This window comes from Malaclemys terrapin, chromosome 3 (assembly GCF_027887155.1).
Source record: "Malaclemys terrapin pileata isolate rMalTer1 chromosome 3, rMalTer1.hap1, whole genome shotgun sequence".
Taxonomy (NCBI): domain Eukaryota; kingdom Metazoa; phylum Chordata; order Testudines; family Emydidae; genus Malaclemys; species Malaclemys terrapin.
In genome coordinates, this window is record NC_071507.1 from 27001071 (window position 1) to 27017232 (window position 16162).

A 16162-nucleotide genomic window follows, 5' to 3' on the forward strand; every position below is an offset into this window, starting at 1 on the left:
TCCAGCCCATATATGATGGATAGGTGGAAGTATACAGGGCAGAATTAAGATTAGTGAGAACTTTGACACTTTTCTTCTCTTGGATCATACCCTTTTTTGCTTTGGTGAATATTCTTGTTTGGTTTTCTAGAAATAGATGGAAGTATTTTTTAAAATACTTTTTAATATGGTAGCTGAATATAAAATGCATAAAACTTCACTGTATAGTTTGCCTAGTGGTTAGAAGTGAAGTGAAATAACTTCTGGCATTATGTTCACAGGTTAGTAACAATGTCTTAAATACTAACTCTCTTTTTACATACAGATATGTTGTGTGTTTCGAACTAGCGTCAATATATCATGCTAAACAGCGAAAACAAACTTCTAGCAGGGCATGGTGGAAATGCTGCACAGTGATAAACTTAACCTTCTTGATACATATGTTTTGTAAGTGCAGTTTTTAAATATATATATACACACACACACACACACACACGGGGTCAGCAATGTTCGGCACGCGGCTCGCCAGGGTAAGCACCCTGGCTGGCTGGGCCATTTTTATTTACCTGCTGACGCGGCAGGTTCGGCCGATCGCGGCCCCCGCTGGCCGCGGTTCGCCGTCCCGGGCCAATGGGGGTGGCGAGAAGCCGCGGCCAGCACATCGCTCACCCGCGCCACTTCTCGCCGCCCCCATTGGCCCGGGACGGCGAACCGCGGCCAGCGGGGGCCGCGATCGGCCAAACCTGCCGCATCAGCAGGTAAATAAAACTGGCCCGGCCCATCAGGGTGCTTACCCTGGCGACCCGCGTGCCGAACGTTGCCGATCCCCGATATACATTATTTATATGCTGAATATTTATTTATACATGTTTAATTCAGCTGTAGCTTTATCAGTACCAAAAATAATCTTGTTCAATGGTTAAAGAGCTATTTACTAATTTATTAAAAATATACAACCTTAACCTATAACTACTAACATCCATTAAATTGCTTTTATTTCACATCATTCATATTAACAATCTGCATTTCAGATGTGGAAAAACAACACTCTAATGCTTTGTTTTTTCTCTTCAAATAGCTATTAAGTGGAAGTTGGTTAAAAATCCTGCTGTATTTATATAAATCTGGTGTTCTCAAGTAATTTGCATCAAAAGGTGTGAGGTGGGGAGAAGGGGATAGGTTTTATCTGACCAGGATGGGGATGCATCTCAAATAAATGAACGTGGGGATGGGCGAAATGGTATATAATAATAGGTTTATACTGATCATTTAATCATAGTGGGTGAATCCAGGCCCTGTGGAAATCAATGGCAAAATTCTTAATGACATCAGTGGAACCATGATTTCACCCAGTGAAAGATGACAGGACTGCAGACTGTATCAAGGTGCTATAGGGAAAAAAAGTATTAAAATGCTATTAAATTGATGCCTTGCCTGGTAATTTGTCTGCTAAATAAGAAATATGGGAGAAATGAGATGGGTGAGGCAATATCACCATGATGACCTTGCTATCTGCCTCAAATGTCTATAAGATCATGTCCAACTCTCAGATATCCATCCCAAACACATCACCAAATTCATCCTTTTCAACCTCACCCATAACAACTTTACATTTAACTTTGTCCAAAACATGGGAACAGCTATGGGATGTTGTGAAAGCCAAGATTATAAATAGAGTTCAAAAAGAACTAGATAAATTCATGGAGGATAAGTCCATCAATTAGCCCGGATCGGCAGGGATGGTGTTCCTAGCCTCTGTTTGCCAGAAGCTGGGAATGGGCGACAGGTGGTGGATCACTTGATGATTACCTGATCTGTTCATTCCCTCTGGGGCACCTGGCATTGGCCACTGTCGGAAGACAGGATACCGGGCTAGATGGACCTTTGGTCTGACCCAATATGGCCGGTCTTATGTTCCCCAATATGTCAACCTCTTCAGAAGCTGACTTGAGAAAGAATTGCTGGAAAAATGCACCACAAAACTGATGACATACCTGCAATACATTGATAATATTTTCATCCCCTGCACAGACTACCTTCACTCCCTCACAGATTTCCACCACAACTTCAACAACCACCTCATATCCATCAAACTCTTTCTAGAACACTCCCACACTAGCATCAGCTTCCTGGATGCCACAATCAGCTTCAGCAATGGAACCCTACAGACAGCTGTATACAAGAAACCCACGGATCACCACACTTAGCTCCACAGATCAAGTAACCACCCCAGATACACTAAGAACTCTAATCTACAGCCAGGCACTCAGACACCACAAAAATTGCTCTGAGGAGAAAGTTCGGGATACACAACTTAACATACTTAAAACTGCCTTCACCAAACATGGACACTCCACCAGAGAAGTAGATCGCATCATGGAACAGGCCACTCAAATACCCCAAAAGGACCTGCTTCTATTAAAAAAAAAAACCAAAACCCAAATCCTTAAGTGACAACTAGAGGTGTGCAGTCACTGTCACCCCACTCAGGAACCCATACAGCAATTACAATTTGATGAGGACTGCATCCTGAAAGAAATCTTTTCTGAACTCCCTCTCCTGGCCTTTAAACAATCCTCCAACCTCACCAAGCTCATCATCAGAGGTAAGCCCCCCACAGACCAGGACACATCAATTCAAAGTGGCATCAGACCCTGCCATAACAATAGATGCAAAACCTGTAGACATATCTTCACTGCTACAATGATTATTACTCCCCACGATACTCTTTGTGACATCTATGGCATCCTATACATGCCTATCATAACATGGTGAACCTAATCCTGTGCATCAAATGCACCAATAACTACGTGGGTGAAACCAGACAAATACTACACTCTTGAGTGAACTCACAAAAAAAAAAAAAGAAAAAAACACCCCATCACCCAGAGGCAAACACTTTTCACAAAGGGGATCACTCCATCGCTGACTTCTCAGTCCTCATCCTCAAAGGAAACCTGCATATCACTTTCAAAAGATAACCCTGGGAACTTAAATTCATAACGCTGCTATACAATAAAAATCATAGACTCAAAGACATTGGTTTTATTGTTTCATTACTACAATTTGTAACCTACTAACTTTCCTTTGTCTTATGACTGGTCACTCAGGGAACAGAAAACTACTCATCCAGTGACCAGTATATTTGCCCTCTACCAGACTCCTGTACCCCACTGGTCTGGATCTGTCACAAAGGTTTCCACCGGATGGCCTGAAGCGCGGGTGGGAGGGAGCTCGCCTGCCACCCGTCCTGTACCACCAGGCCAGAGCTCTTGACCCAGTTGACCCAGGCAGAGGAGGCCGCCGAATAGATGGTCTGGCAAGCCTCCACCCGCACCAAGTCGCTCGGGTCCTGGACCACGAGGAGCACGTCGTCGGCATACGCTGACAGGACCAGCCGCAGCTCCAGCTCCCGCAGCACCAACCCTGCCAACCTCCTGCGGAGGAGACAGAGGAAGGGCTCGATCGCCAGAGCATACAGCTGGCCCGAGAGGGGGCACCCTTGACGTAGTCCTCGCCCGAAGCTGACCGGTTCGGTCAGGGTCCAGTTGAGCCTGACCAAACACTCTGCGGAGGCGTACAGCACCTGGAGAAAACCCACAAACTGGGGCCCGAAGCCAAACACTCGCAGAGTGCCCAGGAGATACCCGTGGTCCACCCTGTCGAATGCCTTCTCCTGATCCAGGGACAGGAGGGCGAACGACAGACCATCCCTACACCCGAGTTCCAAGAGGTCCCGGACCAGATACAAGTTGTCAAAGATGGTGCGGCCCGGGACGGTGTAGGTCTGGTCTGGGTGGATCACGTCCGCCAGCACGGACCCTAGCCGCAGCGAGATGGCCTTCGCTACGATTTTATAGTCCGTGCTGAGGAGCAAGATGGGACGCCAATTCCGTAAATCGCGGAGGTCCCCCTTCTTCGGCAATAAGGTGAGCACGGCTCGCCTGCACAAAAGAGGGAGGACCCCGCCCTGCAAGGACTCGGCCCAGACGGTGACAAGGTCCAGGCCGAGGACGTCCCAAAACACGCGGTAGAACTCCACGGTCAGCCCGTCCATGCCCGGAGATTTATTGGTGGGCATGCGGCGTAGGGCTTCCGAGAACTCGGCCAGAGTGAGAGGCAGCTCCAGCCGGTCTCGGTCGCCTGCGCTGTCCATCGGGAGTTCATCCCAGAGCATTCTGCAAGCATTAGGATCGGTCGGATCCGAGGAGAAAAGGCCTGCGTAGAAGACCCTGGCCCTCCCGCACATTTCCGCCGGATCTGTGAGGGGGGTGCTGTCCTCTGCTAGAAGGCAGGTGACGTGCTTCTTGGCCCCCCCTTCTTTTTCTCCAGGGCGTAGAAGAAGCGGGAGCCCTGATCCATCTCCCGAAGGAGGCGGATGCGGGATTGAACAAAGGCACCTCGGGCCCCGATGGTCCTCGAGGGTCCGGAGCTCTTACCGCTTCTCCCGGCATGCTCCGCAGAGGGATGGATCACTAGGGCTGGCGGCCAGACACCTCTCCAGCTCTAAGACCTCCCGTTCCAACTGCCCTATCGCCGCATCCCTCCATCGGCTGGCGCCCCGGGTGTAGTCACGGCAGAAGAGCCGGGCGCGCACCTTCCCCAGGTCCCACCACCGCCGCGCCAAGGGAAAGGCACGCCGCTGCCCTCTCCAGGCCAGCCAGAACTCCCGGAAGGATGCCACAAAGCCCACATCCTCCAACAAGCTATTATTAAAGTGCCAATAGGCCGGCCCCGGCCTCTCCGTGCAGAGAGAGGCTGTCACGGTGGCTAGATGGTGATCTGAAAAAGGGGCCGGCCCGGATCCTGGAGGAGTGGGCCCGGGAAAGATGGAAGTGTGACATATAGATGCGATCCAACCGGGAGTGGTATGACCGATGGACCTCCACCTGGACAAAAGTGAACGTCGAAACGTCATCCGGGTGGTGGTCGCGCCAGATGTCCACCAGGAAGTAATGTTCGACGGAGGACATCTGCGGTGGCCGGGTGCTGCTCGGTCCCTGAGCGGTCCTGTTCCTCAAGGGTGGCATTAAAGTCCCCGCCCAGCACCAGGCACTCGTGAGGATCCAAGGTGCCGAGGAAGGCAGACGCCTGCTGATAAAAACACAACCTCTCCGGGCCCAATGTTGGGGCATAAACGTTGATGAGATTAACCACAAGCCCCTCCATACGGACCCGGAGGTGCAGCAGGAGGCCTGGCACAGCCTTGGCGACCCCCAGCACCTCGGGCCGTAGGTCGGGGGAGAACAGGGTCGCCACTCTAGCCGTACGAACTGTGAGGTGGCTAAAATAGACCCTGTCCCCCCACTCCAGCCGCCAGCTAGCTTCAGCGGCCGGATCCATATGGGTCTCCTGCAGGAAAATCACAGAGTACCCCCCCCCCCCCGAAGGAAGGAGAGCACCTGGCTCCTGCGGAGACCCATCCTACAGCCCCAGGTGTTTAATGTTGCAAAGATGATCGGTGCCATAAGGAGGGCTGGGGGGGGATCCTCGCTAGCAGAGACACCCACGGCCTCCGTCGGACCGCGCAACAATCCGTGACCTACCCCATAGGCAATTAAGGAGTCACGGAAGAGGCGGACCCGTTAGTAGGCCGCGGCGGCCTGCCTCCCGGTCCTCTTACCCTCCCCCATGAGGGCCCTCGCGGCCCGGAGGATCTGATGGAAATCCTCCCATCGCTGGAGTGCAAGCTGTACCTTGTTGCGGGAGCCACGGACGTCCTCAAGGAAGTCCCGTAGCTCCTCTCTCAGCATATGGGGGGGGTGGGGTTATCGATCTATGGCTATCCCCCAGCGGGGCCCCTGTCTCAGCCCCGTGGCCCACCGAGACAGGCAAGCAGAGGGCAGACCCTCGACGTGGTGTCCGATGGGCTGGTGCCACATGGCCTGCCTCAGACCCTGGCTCAATGGGGGGCGGCGGAGGGAAAATAGCAGCCCCTGGTGGGTCGGGACAGGGAAAAACAAATTCCGCTCCTTGGGGGTCATCCTCTGGGATACGGAAGGAGACGGCCCCAGGGGCGGCAATAGTATCATGGGAAGTGGAGGGGACAGGGACGGGGTCAGTGTCAGGGGCAGGGTCGGAGTCAGGAATAGGGACAGGGGAAGGGGCGATAGTGGGATCGGGGGCCCCAGCAGCCAGGCTACTGAGTGGGGGGGTGGCACCCCGCAAATGGGCTCAGGGATTTGCGGGGAGGGAGGTGGGCCTTCCACGATGCCGGGTTCATGCGCCAAGGCAGATGGTAAGGCCACGGCATCCGTAGGTGGAGAATCAACGATGGGACCCCCACCCAGGAAGGAGGTCGGCTGCCCCTCAGCCACGAGGGAGTCCCCTGGCGACTCGTGTGCCGGTTGCATGGCACTGGTCGTCACCTAGGGTGACCAGATAGCAAGTGAGAAAAATCGGGACAGGGGGTGGGGGGTAATAGGAGCCTATATAAGAAAAAGACCCAAAAATCGGGACTGTCCCTATAAAATCAGGACATCTGGTCACCCTATCGTCGCTGCAAGAGGCTTGGCAGTCGCTAGCGAGGTGCCATCTGCGGCCGGGTTACTGGAAGAGTCCAGGGGCTCCTCGGAGGCGGGAGCGGAAGCAGTGGGTAAGGGGACGGAACATGGGGAAAGGGGGGCCGAGGCAAGGTCGCTCAGATCGAGGCCCGCTGGCAGAGGGTCGTCCTCCCTCTGGGTAACCGGGGTCAGACCCAGGGCCGCGATCTCCTCAGAAATGGAAGGGAGATCACCTTCCACCACCCCAGGGCTCTCCCCGCCTGCACTCGAAGCGACGCTCGCCTTGGTGCATGCAGGGGCTTCAGATTGTAAGGGGGCGAGAGGGGCTCCATCAAGGGCTTCCATAGGAAGGGACACTGGAGGAGGGGTAGTGATTTCCTTCGATGCTGCCACGTCTTCCCTAGCCGGCAATGGTGGACAAAACCCACCTGGGGGCAAAGCGGAAGGCTCAGCATTGGTTTCCCCCTTCCTGGTCTTCCGGGGGGCTACCACCTCAGATGGAAGGAGCGGAGCTCGAGCCTTCCGCTTGCCCCGCTTCCCCTGTACTAAGGACCAGCCCTCCATGGCATCATCCGGGAGCTGGCTAACAGGAGTTGGGTCAGGGAGCAAGAGCGAAGGCTTAGGGACTCAGGGAGGCAATGGTGGGGCAGCGTGTAGGAGGGAGGATTCTCTCTGGGGCATGCCCTCTTCTATGCCTGGCGATATCCCTACCTCACCCTCCTCCACAGGACCCGCCAGATCGCAGGTGGCAGAGGTGGGGCCCTCTCGCTCGTCTAGGCGCTCTGGGGGAAGATACCCCTTGGGCCCGAGCGGGAGCGTTGGTGGGCCGGAAAGGAGGAGGGGCGGTTTCGGGCACTGGGCAGCTAGGGGCGCCTGCGAAGACGGGGCTGGCGTCCTGACGGGGCTCGGGGGTCCCGGATGTCCCTCCGTGCCGGGCCAAGGGGCAGTCCCTCCGGACGTTTCCTATCGCCTGGCAGATGTAGCACCGGGCCTCCCCCATTGAATAATGCACCTGGTAGCGGGCCCCCTGGTAGGTGACCAAGAAGGACCCCTCGAGCGCCTCACCGTCACGTGCCGCCGGCAGCCGTTGTAACTGTACCTGCCCGCGGAACGAGAGGACGTGACCGAGGGCGGGGTCTTTGCAGCCCAATGGGAGAGGGCTGACCACAGAGATTGGCCTCCCCAGGGTAGAGAGGGCGGGTAACAGGGCGGCATTTGGAAGGAAGGGAGGGACAGAAGTCAGGACCAGTCGGGCGCCCAGGTCTTCTAGCAGCTCCGGGGGGACATACACGCCCCCCCACTGCCAGGCCCTTCTCCACTGCCTCCTGGGCAGCGGCCTCCGATGCTAGGAAGAAGACGACCTTTCCGTACATCTTGGAGGCCTCCACAATGGCCGTGGGCCCCACCACCCTCGCCAACGCCCGCAGGTAGGTCTCCACGTGGGGCGAGGTGGGTACCAGGAGGCAACGGACGCCGTGCTTCCTGGTCAAGGTGGGGAAGGGGCCCCGGCTGCTATAGATGGTAGCAGAGGCGGTGGATGGGGGAGATGACGTAGCGGCAGGCGGGGGGGGTCGCCACCTCCTGGGCGTATGCCCTGGGAGCTGGGGGTGGGACACCCACAGAGCTGGTGGAGGGAACAGCAGGGAGGGACGCCGCGGCTTGTTGCGGGGCCGCGGCAGTGGAGGCACCCCCTGCCATGGAGGGCCTGGCTTTTTTAGCGGGGCCTTTACCCTTCTTTGTGCCCTGACCCTTCCTGACGGCTGGGGGGACTCCCCCAGAGTCAGAGGGGGCGAGGGACGTGGAAGCAGCGGAGGTCACCTCGTTATCCACCGCTGCCGGCGCTCCAGCAGGGGTGGTAGTAGGTGGCTCGGCAGTGGTGGTTGAGGTAAAGGCTAGGGGGGGATGATGGTGGGGTGGGTGGAGGAGGGGCAGCAGGGTCTGCCCGAGGGGTCTCACTCTCCTCGTCCCCTGCCATAATGAGGACAGGGGGAGAGCAAACACTGGAGGGGGGGTAGGGAAGAGGGAAGCAGGTCGACCACTCCTCTCTGCTAGGCTGTAGGCGGGGGAAGAGGGCACCAAAAAAAGTGGAGGGTAGATGGGGGGGGCTATTAAGGGCTAGGGGTCAGTCACCGACTCAGGGAAGGTTTCTGGCTCCTCTTGTTGCACCAAGGAAGGGAAGATATAACAGCATTGGGGGGGTGCAGTGAGATAGAATCAAACTAAAACGGGGAGGGGCACAAGCACATAGGAGGGGACATGGGCACACGAGGGGAGGGGCTAATCAGGGCAAGGGGACCGCAGGGGGAAGGGAGCAACCAGGCGGGAAATGGGGCAGAGGAACCACGGGGCTAGCTTCAGAGGCTGGTGTGGGTCAAACAAAGGCTGCAGAGGGAAACAGCGGGGCAGACAAACAAACTGGAGCTAGCGAGGGGCTGGGGGAAGGGGGAGGGGCAAATAGGTAGGCAGCAGGGGCAAAGCTGGGGGCTTGTTGCAGGGGGGAGGGGGTCAGTCAAAAGGGGAGGGTACGTGCACCCACGTGCGCTTGCAACAAAAAGAAAGTCCTTGGAAGCTGGCTGCTGTATCAGGGCCAATGGTGGCAACAGGGCGTAGCAAGCCTAGGTGAGCAGCTGAAATCCCAGAGGCAGGAGCTCGAGGTAGATGGTAAGTAGCCAGTGGGAGTGGTGGAGGGGGCAACAATGATGGTGGTGGTGGGGATCGGGGGGGACGGGACACAGATGGATAAGGGGGCAGGCTCCACACCACACCCCCTGTGTCTCCACAAACACAGTCTAGATCCCCACCACAAGAGCACAGTTCAAAAGTTACTCAGTCCGGGAGGGCCCCCTCCACAGTGGTCTGTAGAATTCCTACACGCTCCCCCACTGGCAGATGGTCCTCTTCTTCTCCTCAGGGCGCCAGCAGCTCCCCAGCAGCAAACGCAGCAGCTCCAGGAAGCAGTCTGGTGGCCCGCAGGAAGGACCCTTCTCAGGTGGAGGTGGCATCCCCAGCAGCAGGAGCAATGGGTGGGGTCTCTCCCTCCCCTCGGGAGTGGGCCAGCAGGCCCCCGCCAAGGGGCTGTAGCTGGAGCAGTAGCAGCCAACCAGCCAGCAAGCAGGTAGCAGAGAAAGAGGAGGAGGAGCAGCCCCCTACCTCCCTTCTTCCAGGCCAGAGGGCTACAGGAGAGTGATCTATTAGCCCCAGGTCAGACAGGGTTTCTGTTCTCTGAGTGACCAGAGCAGGGGCTATACTAGAGTAATCAGGAACCTGCTAGAACCAGTTAAGGCAGGCAGGCTAATTAGGACACCTGGAGCCAATTAAGAAGAAGCTGCTAGAATCAATTAAGGCAGGTTAATCAGGGCACCTAGGTTTTAAAAGGAGCTCACTTCAGTTTGTGGGGTGAGTGTGAGAAGCTGGGAGTAAGAGGTGCAAGAAGCTGAGAGGGTGTGCTGCTGGAAGACTGAGGGGCACAAGCGTTATCAGACACCAGGAGGAAGGTCCTGTGGTGAGAATAAGGAAGGTGTTTGGAGGAGGCCATGGGGAAGTAGCCTAGGGAGTTGTAGCTGTCATGCAGCAATTACAGGAGGAACTATAGATAGCTGCAGTCCACAGGGCCCTGGGCTGGAACCTGGAGTAGAGGGTGGGCCTGTGTTCCCCCCAAACCTCCCAATTGATCTGGACTGTGGGTTCTTCCAGAGGGGAAGGTCTCTAGGCTGTTCCCCAACCCACATGATGAATCTCTGAGGCAGGAAAATCTGCCAATAAGTGCAGGACCCACCAAGATAGAGGAGGAACTTTGTCACACCTTGTTAAAACTAGAAATTCCAAAGACAAATTCTAGTCAAAAGACTAAATGTTAGTTCTCATTATGTACTATAGCCTTTTTCCTTTGGTAAAAAGAAACCTTTTCAAATGCATTTACACTGTGCAATTCATATCAGTTACTAAGAATCATACAGTTAAAACTCAGAACAATGTTTTAATGACATAACTCCTACACCTTGTACATCTTTAAATCTGTAGATACGTTCAAGGTAGTAGTTAATAACAAATCTTAAATAAGGCACATTGGTTTAGGGTTTTTGTTAATTAGTGTCTCATATTAATAACATGATTCCTCAAAATAGCCTCTCTAGATAACCTCACACTTACACTGGAAGCCCTAAAAAAAGTATTTCTTACCTAAAGAAGGGAGTATAAATATGTTTTTGTCAATTTGGCCTCAAAATCCAAAATACAAGTGGTGTTTTAAAAGTGTCTGATTAAGACAACAAAGATCAGGAAGATGTCTAGCAAGGTGTGTTATGCAATAGAACTCAATAGCAGGAATTGACCTGTTTTGACTGCAGTAACGAGTACTATATATAACTTGTACTAATCTTTACTAATCACCTATGTCTTAATATCTCAAGTCCTCAATATTTTGTTGTAGAGGGACAGAGGGAGTGAGGGAGAAGACCGTTCAGATGCATATGCATGAAATGTGAATCAACAGCAGTGTAAGGTCCGTACTAACCATTGAACTGTTGTGAACATTCATGTGATCTAATCATTGAAGTAATGTATGAAATATAAGCAAATGTGTGTTGCTTCTACAGTTCATTAATGAAATAAAACAATATGAAATACTTATTAAAATTAAATCCACGTCAAATAGTGTACTGTTAATAGCCACTCATCCATAGCCAGTATTATCAACTCCTAGTGTTAAAAATTAATGAGTCAACCAAAAAAATCAAGATTGGTTTAAAACTCATAATATAATAATAATAAATAATAAATGTGGGGTTCTTTTTATTTAGCTTTTGGTTCCTTTGGGATACACTCAGCTCATGTTTTCAGGCTTTTCACCACAACCACAGAAGTTAGAATCTTATTTTTTTTTTTTTAATGAAAACTGAGATTTTTCTTGTATTGACATGGCTCCAGGAACTGGGACTTTAGAAAAAATATTAAATAGCACAAGACTTGCCACCAACTCTTCTGTGAATTCAGAATTTGCCTTTCTAGTTGGAGTCGGTGTCAAAAAGAGAGAAAATCAGCATCCCAGTACATGGTATTCTTGTTTGTTTGGGCAGACAGATTACTGACCATCACTCTGAGGAGTAGAGGGGCTAGCTATCTTTTTAGATACTTAGAAATGTTAATTTAACCTCTTCATAGTCTCATTAGTATTCTTTACTTTCCAAAATCTTATCTTTGGATCACTTGTTTTTCCATCCAAATTATGGTTCCATGTGAGTCAATGAGTGATGCTGCCTTATAATGCCACTTATCTAGTCCTTGCTATTAATTACATATGATTTACATTCAGTCTTTCAATTCTTTTCCATGTAAATAACATTAACCTCTGTAATCCACTTCCAATACTTGTTAATGGGATATTTGTCCAGTACAAAACTGTGTGTGCAAGTGAAAAATTGAGTGTAAAAATCTCCTTCCTGAATGTTACATGCCCACAGAACAAGTCAGAAAAAAATCAACAGAAATGTTCACTGTAAAAATTGTCTTGCAAAAATGATGAATGCTGTATCTTAAATCAGTATTGTACAGTGATGGAATGTGTTAACTTTTTTTCACTCTATGTTGCTTTATGATTTGTGACAGTGTGGTGTGTGTGGTTTTTTTTAAGTGATGCATCCTGTTTACTTGATCTGCATTACTACTATAATTGTTATAGTGCTGACAACTTTAATTTGTTGTTGTTACTCAACAATAGGTCTGATTCTTTTACTTATGTGTGTGCAAGACCTCTGAATTCAGTGGACCTGCTCCTGATTCTCACTGATGGGAGAAGAGAATTAGGTCCATTACATTTTTCTTACATCAAGTGAGCTGTTCCAGTATGCTAATTTTTTAAAAATAAAATATATTTTTAAAAATAAAGTTTTGGGATATTTGGAGTTTTCCTAAAACCCTAGTTCCTGATTCATGTGAAAATCTCGGCTTTCATTTCAACAAAATAGGTTTCTAGCCCTCAGGGTTGTCAAGAAAAGTTGGCAAGCATGAAGGGAATGCCCAAAAACCAGAAGAGAAACAAAAAACCTCAATTTTAAGACTAATTTTTAAGTCAGTCATGATTTTTGGGGGCCTGACTCATTTTTAATGTTTAAGGTTAGTGATATTGAGTTCATATTCAATTAATTTTAAATCTAAAGCTGTATTTGCTTAATCTGTGCTTAATTTGCAAGCAAATATATTAATTGTTTGGAAAAAAAATGAGACTTGGAGAAATACAGCTGCAAAATGACTATGAAATCTCTAGTAAGGGTTTTAATAAAAGATAATACTTTCATACTTTAAAAAATAGAAATAATAGAAAACTTTACTCAAATCTCCCTATACAAGAATATTGGGTATTCTGGAATGTTTCAAAGGGGAGGAGTTATTTAAAATTGACCTGCTTTGAAAAATTCCCTTATTAAGTTGTCCCCTTCCTTTTCTTTCCCCTCAACCTCTGCCATTTTCTAAGGAGATTATACATACTCTCCAATCTTCCCTTATTTAAATCACTGTCTATATCAGGATGATTATAGTGACTTTGGTATTACTATGAGGCCAAGAAAATGTTAGGATTAAGTATGGAGAAGGAAGAATACACAGCATCAGACCAAAAAGACTCCAGATGTGTTTTTGATTAACTGAACACCATGTACAGTCCACAATCTAATGGTACCACCCCATTTGGAATGCAGATGAGTCACTGCAGCTAACGATCATGGACAAATTTTGAAAAGGTGATCTGAACACTTTAATAAGCTTCTGAATTGGCTATCCACCTCATCATCATCAGCACTTCATAATCCTGAATAACTTCCAATTCAAGACCAACTTTCAATTCCACTGAACATATCTGACATATGGGAAGCTGCATGCAGTATTGTTGTAGCCCTGTTGGTCCCAGGATATTAGAGAGACAAGATACGTGAGGTAGTATCTTTCATTGGACCAACTTCTGTTGGTGAGAGAAACAAGACCTGAATGAGAGCTCTGTGTAAACTCGAAAGTTTCTCTTTCACCAACAGAAGTATGTAAAGCTGTCAAGCAAATGACAAACAGCAAAGCAGCAGGTCCAGATGGTATTCCTGTTGAGATCTTCAAATGTGGGGGCCATGAGCTGATTAGGAAGTTCACTGGTCTCTACTTGGGGAACAAGAGGCTGTGCCACAGGAACTTATAGTTGGCAACATTATACATCTTTACAAAAGGAAAGGCAATCACGCTTCTTGTGATAACTATTGTGGCATCCCACTCTTCATCACTGTAAGAAAGATACCCAAGGCATGCTGAACCAACTAATTGATCAACTTGCAGAGTAGATAGTGCCTGAAAGCCAATGTGGTTCCTGTCCTGGGTGTGGTACTTCAGATGTGATCTTTGTACACTGGCAAATTCAGGAGAAATGTCATGACCAGAATCAAGACCTATATGTAATTTTTGTCACTCTTACTAAGGCCTTTGACTCTAAATTAAGATGGCATGTGGACAGTCTTCCACAAGTTCGGTTGCCCCGATAAATGTCAGCATTATTAAATTTTTTCATGCAGGTTCCTGTCCTTGACCACAGCTGTTTCTCGGCTTCTCTTGTGTCACCGATGCAATAAAACAAGGCAGTGTTCTTGCTCCAACATTATTTAGTGTATTTGCGGTAGTTTTAATAAGTGCATTTAGTGTCATTGATTGTGGCATTTATATGCAGTACTGTATGAAAGGAAGTATCTTAATCTGCATCACCTGTGTGCAAAGACAAGTTATGGAGACAATTATTCACCAATAACTTCAGGGACATTCAGTTGCTCACTGACTGTTTTGCATGTGCAGCAAAATGTTTTGTCTTAACAATCAGCCTAAAGAAGACAGAAGTCATGGTCCAGTCACAACCAGGAAGTACTGCAATTATTTCAGTTGTAATTGTCGACAATGTACTATTTAAGGTCAATAACAAATTTTGCTACGTAAATAGTGTCATTTCATGAGATGCAATGATTGATGATGACATTACAAAGCACATTGAGGAAGCCAGTGATGCCTTTGGAAAATTTCTGTGTCATGTCCAGAACGAACACAGTGTCAGATTGCCAAAAAAAAAAAAAAATGTTTACCACAACACTGTCATCGCCACCCTCCTCTACGGCTGCAATACGTGGACTGCTTATCAACACCACATAAAATGCTTGGAACAGTTCCAAGTACACTGTCTAAGGTGTCAAGTATCAGGGGGTAGCCGTGTTAGTCTGTATCTACAAAAACAACAAAGAGTCTGGTGGCACCTTAAAGACTAACAGATTTATTTGGGCATAAGCTTTCGTGAGTAAAAACCTCACTTCTTCGGATGCATCCGAAGAAGTGAGGTTTTTACTCACGAAAGCTTATGCCCAAATAAATCTGTTAGTCTTTAAGGTGCCACCAGACTCTTTGTTGTCTAAGGTGGATACTTGGCATTAAATAGCAAGATTTTGTTCCAAACACAGAGGTCCTTGATTTCTGCAACATCACAGGCATTGAAGATTTATATCTCAGATTGTGTGGTCTGTATGTCTGATAGTAGAATATGAAAGGCTTTTCTACAGAGAATTGCAGTGTGGAACTTGTTTTAGAGGTACACCAAGAAAATGTTACAAAGACACTCTCAAGGCTAACCTCCAATCTTGCAGTGTTAACCTCAGCAGCTGGGAGCTCTTAGCCCAGGGGTAGGCAACCTATGGCATGTGTGCCGAAGGCGGCAAGCGAGCTGACTTTCAGTGGCACTCACGCTACCTCAGCCCTGGCCACTGGTTTGGGGGACTCTGAATTTTAAATGAAGCTTCTTAAACATTTTAAAAACCTTGTTGTATGTAAAGTAAATAATAGTTTAGTTATATATTATAGACTTATAGAAAGAGACCATCTAAAAATGTTAAAATGTATTACTGGCACGCAAAACCTTAAATTAGAGTGAATAAATGAAGACTTGGCACACCGCTTCTGAAAGGTTACCAACCCCTGTTTTAGCCCATGATAAGACTTAATGACAACAGTTCTGCCATCTTAGATTGAAAAACTTTGCAGCAATCCCCAAGAGCTCTCAATCAAGTAGAAATATGCAAGGCATAAAGGTAAAAGCAGTGCACATTCTGCTACAATTGCTTTCACCTGTCTGAAATTGGTCTTTGGTCTTATCTCAGGACCCAGGATAAGTGACTGTAGCTCATCCATCAAATTCAACAGGAGACTCCAGCACCACCAGTATGTGTGTATATTGTAGGTGGGACTTGTACACTTCCCCTTATAAAGCCCTTATCTTTAACCATGTAGGCTGAAATTTTCCATATTGCTTCAGCCAGGATTTATTTTGGAAACTTTCAGTCAAAATGGTTCCTCCTTTTCTGAGACCAAAGCTAAGAAAAAATAATATTGCTTTGCCCATTGTAAACATTTCTGTTGATCTTTTTGAGAAGCTGTCATCGTGCCCAAAGCTTTGAAGACGGGACTTGAAATTTGGCGTTTGTCAGGGATGTGCTTTTTTGCCATTCCCAGGAAAATCCAACCAAATGTGACCAAGTTATAAGGTTTTGAAAAAATGCAGTTTGCACATGTTTAATAGAGCTGAGTCAGATTTTTAGTAGCTAAATTCTCAAGATTCTGTCCATACTGGGAATGCTCCAACCTGAGGCTGAGCAGGTCTCCTACTGTAACTGCCTCTC